At 39.3% G+C, this 9,203-nt stretch overlaps 1 pseudogene; it reads left to right on the top strand.

Annotated features, from left to right (window-relative positions):
- The first annotated feature begins 6,130 nt into the window (after positions 1-6,130).
- LOC105003816 lies at positions 6,131-6,758 on the top strand (annotated as a pseudogene).
- Positions 6,759-9,203: the final 2,445 nt, after the last annotated feature.

Raw genomic sequence — 9,203 nt, 5'->3', positions numbered from 1 at the left:
AGAAAAACACCAATACAGTATATTAACGCATATATATGGAATTTAGAAAGATGGTAACAATAACCCTGTGTACGAGACAGCAAAAGAGACACCGATGTATAGATCAGTCTTATGGACTCTGTGGGAGAGGGAGAGGGTGGGGAGATTTGGGAGAATAGCATTGAAACATGTATAATATCATGTATGAAACGAGTCGCCAGTCCAGGTTTGATGCACAGTACTGGATGCTTGGGGCTGGTGCACTGGGACGACCCAGAGGGAGGGTAGGGGAGGGAGGAGGGTGAAGGGTTCAGGATGGGGAACGCGGGTATACCTGTGGCAGATTCATTTCGATATTTGGCAAAACTAATACAATATTGTAAAGTTTAAAAATAAAATAAAATTTAAAAAAATAATAAAATTTAAAAAAAATTTAAAAAAAAGAAATCACTTGCATTTCTATATACTAACAATGAAAAATCATAAAGAGAAGTTCAGGAATCAATCCCATTCCTCACTGCAACAAAAAGAATTAAACATCTAGGAATAAACTTACTTAAGGAAACAAAAGAACTATACACAGAAAATTATAAGACACTAATGAAAGAAATCAAAGACGATATAAACATATGGAGAGAGATTCCATGTTCCTGGGTAGGAAGAATCAATATAGTGAGAATGCCTATACTACCAAAACAATCTACATATTCAAAGTGATCCCTTTCAAATTACCAATGGCATTTTTCACAGAATCAGAACAAAAACTTCACAGTTCATATGGAAACACAAAAGACCATGAATAGTCAAAGCAGTTTTGAGAAACAAGAATGGAACTGGAGGAATCAACCTTCCTGACTTCAGATTATACTACAAAGCTATGGTCATCAAGACAGTATGGTACTGGCACAAAAGCAGAAATATAGACCAATGCAACAAGATAGAAAGCCCAGAAATAAACCCAAGCACCTATGGGTGCCTTATTTTTTACAGAGGAGGCAAGAACATATAATGGAGCAAAGACAGCTTCTTCAATAAATGGTGCTGGGAAAACTAGACAGCTACATGTAAAGAATGAAATTTGAATACTTCCTAACACCATACAGAAGGATAAACTCAAAATGGACTAAAGACCTAAATGTAGGACAAGAAACTATAAAACTCTTAGAGGAAAACACAGGCAGAACACTCCATGACATAAATCAAAGCAAGATCCTCTATGACCCATCTCGTAGAGCAATGGAAATAAAAAAAAAAGTAAACAAGTAAGACCTAATTAAACTTAGAAGCTTTTGTGCAGCAAAGGAAACTATAAGCAAGGTGAAAAGACAACTCTCAGAATGGGAGAAAATAATAGTAAATGAAACAACTGACAAAGGATTAATTTCCAGTATATACAAGCCTCTCAATACCAGGAAAACAAACAACCCAATGAAAAGGTGGGAAAAATACCTAAAGAGACATTTCTCCAAAGAAGACATACAGATGGCTAACAAACACATGAAAAGATGCTGAACATCGCTCATTATTAGAGAAATGCAAATCAAAACTACAGTGAGATATCACATCTCACTGGTCAGAATGGCCATCATCAAAAAGTCTACAAACAATAAATGCTGGAGAGGGTATACAGAAAAGGGAACACTCTTGCATTGCTGGCGGGAATGTAAATTGATACAGCCACTATGGAATGCAGTATGGAGATTCCTTAAAAAACTAGGAATAAAACTACCATATGACCCACCAATCCCACTCCTAGGCATATACCCTGAGGAAACCAAAATTGAAAGAGACACATGTATCCCATTGTTTATTGCAGCACTATTTATAATAGCTAGAACATGGAAGTGACATAGATGTCCATTGACAGATGAATGGATAAAGAAGTTGTGGTACATATACACAATGGAATATTACTTGGCCATAAAAAGGAGTGCATTTGAGTCAGTTCTAAGGAGGTGGATGAATCTAGAGCCTACTATACAGAGTGAAGTTAGTAGAAAGTGTAAGATAAATGTTGTATTCTAACACATATATATAAAGAATCTAGGAAAAGGGTACTGAAGAATTTATTTACTGGGCAGCAGTGAAGAAACAGACATAGAGGATAGACAAATGGACATGGGGAGAGAGGAGGAGAGGGTGAGATGTATGGAAAGAGTGACATGGAAACTTGCATTACCATATGTAAAATGGATAGCCAATGGGAATTTTCTGTGTGGCTCAGGAAACTCAAACATGGGCTCTGTATCAACATAGCAAGATGGGATGGGGAGGGAGATGGGAGGGAGGTTCAAAAGGGAGGGGATTTATGGATACCTATGGCTGATTCATGTTGAGGGTTGAAAGAAAACAAGAAAATTCTGTAAAGTAATTATCCTTCAATAAAAATAAATAAGTTAAAAAAAATCTGGAGAGTTTTTAAGTTATCTTTTGTCTCTGAATTCTTTCTTAGATTCGCTGTCAGAAAATACACTCTGTGACTGCAGCCTTTTACTATTTGGTGATATTTTCTTTGGTGTTACTCGTTCACTCGTGTCCAACTCTCTGAAACCCTGTAAGCTGTAGCCCACCGGGCTCCTCTGTCCATGGAAATCGCCAGGACTGAAGTGGGTTGCCATTTCCCCCTCCAGGGGATCTTCCTAACCCAGGGATCGAATCCGGGTCTCCCACTGTGCAGGCGGACTCTTTACCATCTGTGCCACCAGAGTGTATTGTCAACTTTGGTAGATCCTTTGCATACGCTTAAAAAGAATATTTATTCTCCAGTTGTTAGGTGTAATGTTCCACATATGTTATTGGCATTTATCCTGCTTGATATTCTCTGATCTTCCTGGATCTGTGTTTTGGCTGTCTCACATTAATTTGAGGAAATCTCAGTCATTATTGGGGTCGCACAGAGTCGGACACGACTGAAGCAACTTAGCAGCAGCAGCAGTCATTATTGTTTCAAATATTTCCTCTGTTCCTTTCTCTCTTTTTTTCTCCTTCTAGTATTCCCACTATGGGTATATCACATCACACCTTTTACAGTTGTCTCACAGTCCTTGGGTATTCTCTTCTCTTTTTTTTTTTTTTTTTCACCCCAGTCTTTGTTCTCTGCTTTTCCAGTTTTGAAGTTTCTATTGACACATTGTCAAGCTCTTTCCTCAGCCTTGTCTAGCTTACTAGTAAGCCCATCAAAGGCATCCTTCATTCCAGTTAGTGTTTGGGGGTTTTTGTTTTGTTATAGTATGTTTATCTCTAGCATTTCTGTTTGGTTCTTAGGATTCTTAGAAGAATTTTTAGGTTCTTCTTCCATCTCTCTGTTTACATTACCCATCTTTTGCTGCATGCTTTCTACTTTAGCATATTAATCATAATTGTTTTAAATTCCTAGTCTGATAATTCCAATTTCTTCATGTCTTGTTCTGATGCTTGCTCTGTCTCTTCACATTGTATTTTTTTGCCTTTTTGTATGTCTTATAATTTTTTTTCTTGATAGCCTAACATTATATACCAGGTAAAAGAAACTGTTATAAACAGGCCTTTAGAAATGTGGTGGTGAGGTGTTGGGGAAGAGGAAGAACTCTGTAGCCTATGATGAGGTCTCAGTATTTTACCTCTGAATTTTTACACTTCACCAGTATTCAGGGTTTTTTTTCTCACTGCTATGTGGGACAGGATGACTGAAGTGGGTTCAGGTTGGGTATTTCCCTTCTCCCATGTGAAATACTAGTGCTGACTGAGTTGGGTATTTTCTTTCCCCCGGGTCATGTGAGTTCTGATATTACCCCAGCAGGTTGATTTCTGGTTAACTAGTTTCCCCTGAGGGCAGGATTTGTTAAGATGAACACAGTACCTGAGCATATTCATACTGATTCCCTATCGTTACTGGAAGCACACTGGGATTTTTCTCTGATATTTCCTTTGAGGACCTAGTCAAGTTCCTGGAGGTAAAACTTACAAAAGTTTGGGGGAACTCCTATGATTTGGTTCCCCTGGAGTTTTTAACTCTCAGAGTTGTCCACACTGAGCCTTCAATAGTTTGCTGATTATAGTTTAGGTTTTTCTACCCTGGTACTGGTTACATTGGTTTTTGCTTGTCAGTCTCTGCTCTGGTAAGCCTTGAATCCCAGTATTTACCTCTCTGTCTCTCCAGTCTTGGGGGCAATGGTTTGCCCTGTGTTCTCCCCTCTCTTATAGATCTAAGAAGCTTTGTTAATATTTCAGTCTGTTCAGCTTTTTATTTGTTAGGATGAAGTAGTGACTTCTAGGCTCTGTCCTTGAAAAACTGGAAGTCAATATATTGTTAGGTATTTTGGTTTATTCTGCATTTTGAACCATCAGTATACCTTTATTGATATTTTGCTATTTTTAAAAGATATATGTTAATGTCTCTAGCAGAGATAGTGGATTTATCTATTTCTCCTTTCCTTTTTGTCAATTTTTTGCTTTATATATTCTAAAGCAAAGTTATTAGATGCATCCATATTTAGAACTGTAGTTCATTTAGTTGATTTTACCCTTTAATCATTGTGAAATATCCCTCTGTGTCTCTATTAATATTTCTTGCATTCAAGTCTACTTTACCTCAATTAATATAGCCCTATCTAAGACAATCTAAAATATATTTCAGAGTTGGAGATATATATATATATATATGCTATGCTATGCTAAGTCACTTCAGTCGTGTCCGACTCTGTGCGACCCCATAGATGGCAGCCCACCAGGCTCCCCCATCTCTGGGATTCTCCAGACAAGAACACTGGAGTGGGTTGCCATTTCCTTCTCCAATGCAGGAAAGTGAAAAGTGAAAGTGAAGTCACTCAGTCGTGTCCGACTCTTAGCGACCCCATGGACTGCAGCCTACCAGGCTCCTCCGTCCGTGGGATTTTCTAGGCAAGAGTACTGGAGTGGGGTGCCATTGCCTTCTCCGATATATGTATATATATATATATAAATTAAGATGTTATTGTAGATATTATAGCATCCATCCTTAAATCTACCTTTAATTGTATCTTTTACTTCTTGTACAATATAGGAACCTTAAAATACTTTAACTTCATTTACCCTCCCACATTGTGGTTTGTCCTGTTGATAGTGTGTATTTCAATTCTATAGAACTTTTAATCCCCATGATACACTATTATTATTTTAAAGCTAATATTACTTGTTGCTGTTGTTTAGTTGCTATCATGTCCAACTTCTTGCAACCCCATGGATTGCAGCATATCAGGCTTCCCTGTCCTTCACTATCTCCCAGAGTTTGCTCAAACTCATGTCCATTCAGTCTATGATGCCATCCAACTATCTCATTCTCTGTCATCCTCTTCTCCTCCTGCCCTCAATCTTTCCCAGCATCAGGGTCTTTTCCAGTTAATCAGCTCTTGGCATCAGGTGGCCAAAGTATTGGAGCTTCAGCCTCAGTCCTTGCAATGGGTGTTCAGGGTTGGTTTCCTTTAGGATTGACTGGTTTGATCTCCTTGCTGTCCAAGGGACTCTCAAGAGCCTTCTCCAGCACCACAATTCGAAAGTATTTGTTCTTTAGCACTCAGCCTTCCTATGGTCCAACTCTCAGATCCATACATGACTACTGGAAAAACCATAGCTTTGACTAAATGGACCTTTGTGGGCAAAGTGATGTCTCTGATTTATAATGGGCTGTCTATGTTTGTCATAGATTTTCTTCCAAGGAGCAAGCATCTCTTAATTTTATGGCTACAGTCACTGTCTGCAGTAATCTTGGAGACCAAGGAAGTGAAGTCTCATTGTTTCCATTTTTTCCACATCTGTTTGCCACGTTTATTTAACAAGATCCCTCCTCTTCAGTGGGTTCTGAGATCAAGGGTTTTCCCCTTAACACTGTAACTTTGTGGAAATTTGTCTCACTTTTATTAATAACTTTTCAGTATTTACTTGGCTTATCAATATGTAACTTAAATGTTGACAAATGACCTGAGAGGAAATTGTAAACAAAATGCCAACCTCGTGGTATTAGTTTGCTAGCATTGCTATATTAAGGTACCACAAACTGGTTGTTTAACCAATAGAAATTTATTATCTGACAGCTCTGGCTAGAAGTCTAAAATTAAGGTATTGACAGGACCATTCTCCCCCTGAAGATGCTACAAAAGAATAAGGTTTAGGAAGGTTTGTAGCACCCGAGGTTGCCATGACTACCAATCCCAAGGACCCTGTGGCCACCTTGGCTGCTGAGCCCGTGATGCTGTTGCTTGTGGATCGTTTCTTTACTCACTGATACAAAGCAGGCCAAGGGAATGGCATTTGCAGAGATGTGGAAAAACAAGACATCAAAGGAAAACCCTGCAAGGACCACTGTATACTATAGCACTCTAACCGAATACATGTCATCATGTTGGCGGGATCTCATTCAGTTCTTCAAAGTGGAAAAAACAATTAAAAGAATTTTTAAATCAAATCAGTACCAACTGTTGCAGCCTTCAGAACAAAGTCTCTGAGAAATTTAAGCAGGGGACACAGTTTCTCACAGAACTTGCACCTCTGTGTAAGATTTACTGCTCAGGTGGAGAAGAATATATCATATCTAACTGTGTTAGAGGGTGGTTGATGAAAGTGAATGTAAACATTATCCATAAACCATCTATTCTTCAAGAGAAGCCATCCACCGAAGGCTACATTACAGTTGTGCTGCCCAAATTTGAAGAAATAAAAGTGAAACAGGAGGGTTACTGACCCAAGAAGAATATGAAGAAATTATAGTGAAATGCATGAAAGCCACAGCAGCTACCTCATTAGGGGTGAGGACTGAGATGGAGTAAAAAGCATCATGGCATCCTTTCCTTACCTGGCCTGCTAGTCAGTACACTAAAGAAGAATGGGCACTGGTGAAGTGTACTTCACACCTGGTCATCTACCGGGAGGCCTGATCTGCTTTTCCTTCTTTGTCTTGCGTAACAAGCCTTGATTCTGTTTTGTCTTCAACCTCCCAGATCTGCCTGCCCACTTACTCATTCTCTTCTTCTCTTACTTTTCTCTTTCTAACAACTGGCAAGGAAGACATGTTTTTCTGTTTAAAAACCAACAAACAAAGCATTTTGAGGAAAATTTGAAAAGACAGCAAAATAAGAATAATTTATCCATCATCCTGTAAAAAAGGTGGGGGTGGGGGATAAGTTTTAGGCCTCTCTCTTAGCTTCTGGTAGTTCCTTGGCTTGTAGGAGCATATCTTCACATGGTACTCTCCCTGTGTCTAAATTTCTTCTTTTTGTAAGTACACAGTCCTATTGGTATATCCTTCTCCAGTATGATGTCCCCTTACTAATTACATCTGCAAAGACTCAGTTTCCAAATAAGATCACATTCTGAGATACTGGGGGTTAAAACTTCCATATATCAGTCTGGGGAGGGAACATAATTCAACCCATAATATTGAAATCAAAGCACTTGTATTTCCTTCCGTATTTTTGTCTATAAGTCTTGGCTTCCCTTATTGCTCTCCAGTGTCTTTACACAGTTTTTGTCAGATTATATTCTGTTTTTATAATTGTTTTCATAGAGAACTAATGATACTAGTTACTCCATGATTGATTCTATGCTATGCTATGCTAAGTCACTTCAGTCGTGTCCGACTCTGTGTGACCCCATAGATGGCAGCCTACCAGGCTCCCCCATCCCTGGGATTCTCCAGGCAAGAACACTGGAGTGGGTTGCTATTTCCTTCTCCAATGCATGAAAGTGAAAAGTGAAAGTGAAGTTGCTCAGTCGTGTCCAACTCTTAGCGACCCCTGGACTGCAGCCTACCAGGCTCCACTGTCCATGGGATTTTCCAGGCAAGAGTACTGGAGTGGGGTGCCATTGCCTTCTCCGAATTGATTCTATACTAGCTACTTAAAACTTAAGTATAACTAATGCAATTTTAACATAGCATGTGGTTCTTTATTTGAAAATTGAAAGAGAGTAATATAATGAGTATATTAGGCGCATGGTATTCATAGTAACTGGTGAAGAAACAGTTGAAGGATTTCTTGGTTGGAGAAAAGAGATATTGGAATATAAGGCAAGGAAATTTAGAAAATAATCTACACATGAATTCTGTAGTAACCTGTATGTTTAGGGAGTCTATGCAGGATGAACTCACTCTGGTTTCATCATTGTTGTGCTGGAAATTGATTTAACCCTTAGGCAAGCATCTCCTTAGGTGAATTGGTTAACTTCTTGTGATTGGCAATTGGTTACCTGTATTTACTTCCCAGTGTTGCAGGTATAACCCCCCACCATTCAGCTGCCTAACTCCTCCAACTCTATAAAACCTGGAGCCTTGCTGCTGCTGTTGCTAAGCCGCTTCAGTCATGTCTGACTCTGTGCGACCCCATAGATGGCAGCCCACCAGGCTCCACCATCTCTGGGATTCTCCAGGCAAGAATACTGGAGTGGGTTGCCATTTCCTTCTCCAATGCATGCAAGTGAAAAGTGAAAGTGAAGTCGCTCAGTTGTGTCCAACTCTTCACAACCCCATGGACTGCAGCCTACCAGGCTACTCTGTCCATGGAATTTTCCACCAAGAGTACTGGAGTGGGGTGCCATTGCCTTCTCTGGAGCCTTGCTACCCTCCCATTATTCCCAAGTTTGGTTTCTCTCATCCTGTACTCCACATCACAAATTGTCTCTCATCCTTCTAGCTTTTGATCCCATGTTTCGTTATATCAGTTCCCTGGAATCTCCTCATCTCATTCCTTCAATCTGAAGCTCTTGACTTGAGGTTCTACCTATGATGTTTTCCCTCTTCAGTACAATCTAGATTTCACTTACAGCTATGCTACAGTTAGATAACTCAAGTAAACATCCACCTTGTGACTGGCCCACATCCCTTTCTTCACTATGACCCTCAAAGTCAGTGTCCCCCCTAGGCTCATCTCAGGTCCACAAGCTGAGGACCTAAATTAACTCAAAAAAAAAAAAAAAACTGAAGGATTTAAGCTCCATGCTCATTATCTCTTGGGAAGTCAGTGAATATTATTATTTCTTTGAGTTGATCTCTTTCTTCTTCTTAGCATTCTTGTTATGAAAAGAATTTGTCATGGAGCAATCAGTTTTAGCGGGCCCCCACTGGATGTAAGACAAGTTGGTAAGTGTTCTTTAATTATTCACCTATTCATTTAATGGGGGCTTCCCAGGTGGCGGTAGTGGTAAAGAAACCTCCTGCAGGGATGCAGGAGATGTAGTTTTTTTTTTTTTTTTTTCCTTTTTTTTTTTTTTTTTTTTTT

The sequence above is a fragment of the Bison bison genome, unplaced genomic scaffold, assembly GCF_000754665.1.
Source record: "Bison bison bison isolate TAMUID 2011002044 unplaced genomic scaffold, Bison_UMD1.0 scf7180017864471, whole genome shotgun sequence".
Lineage (NCBI taxonomy): Eukaryota > Metazoa > Chordata > Mammalia > Artiodactyla > Bovidae > Bison > Bison bison.
Note: the sequence above shows the minus strand (reverse complement) of the source record. Positions and strands in the feature narration are given on the sequence as shown.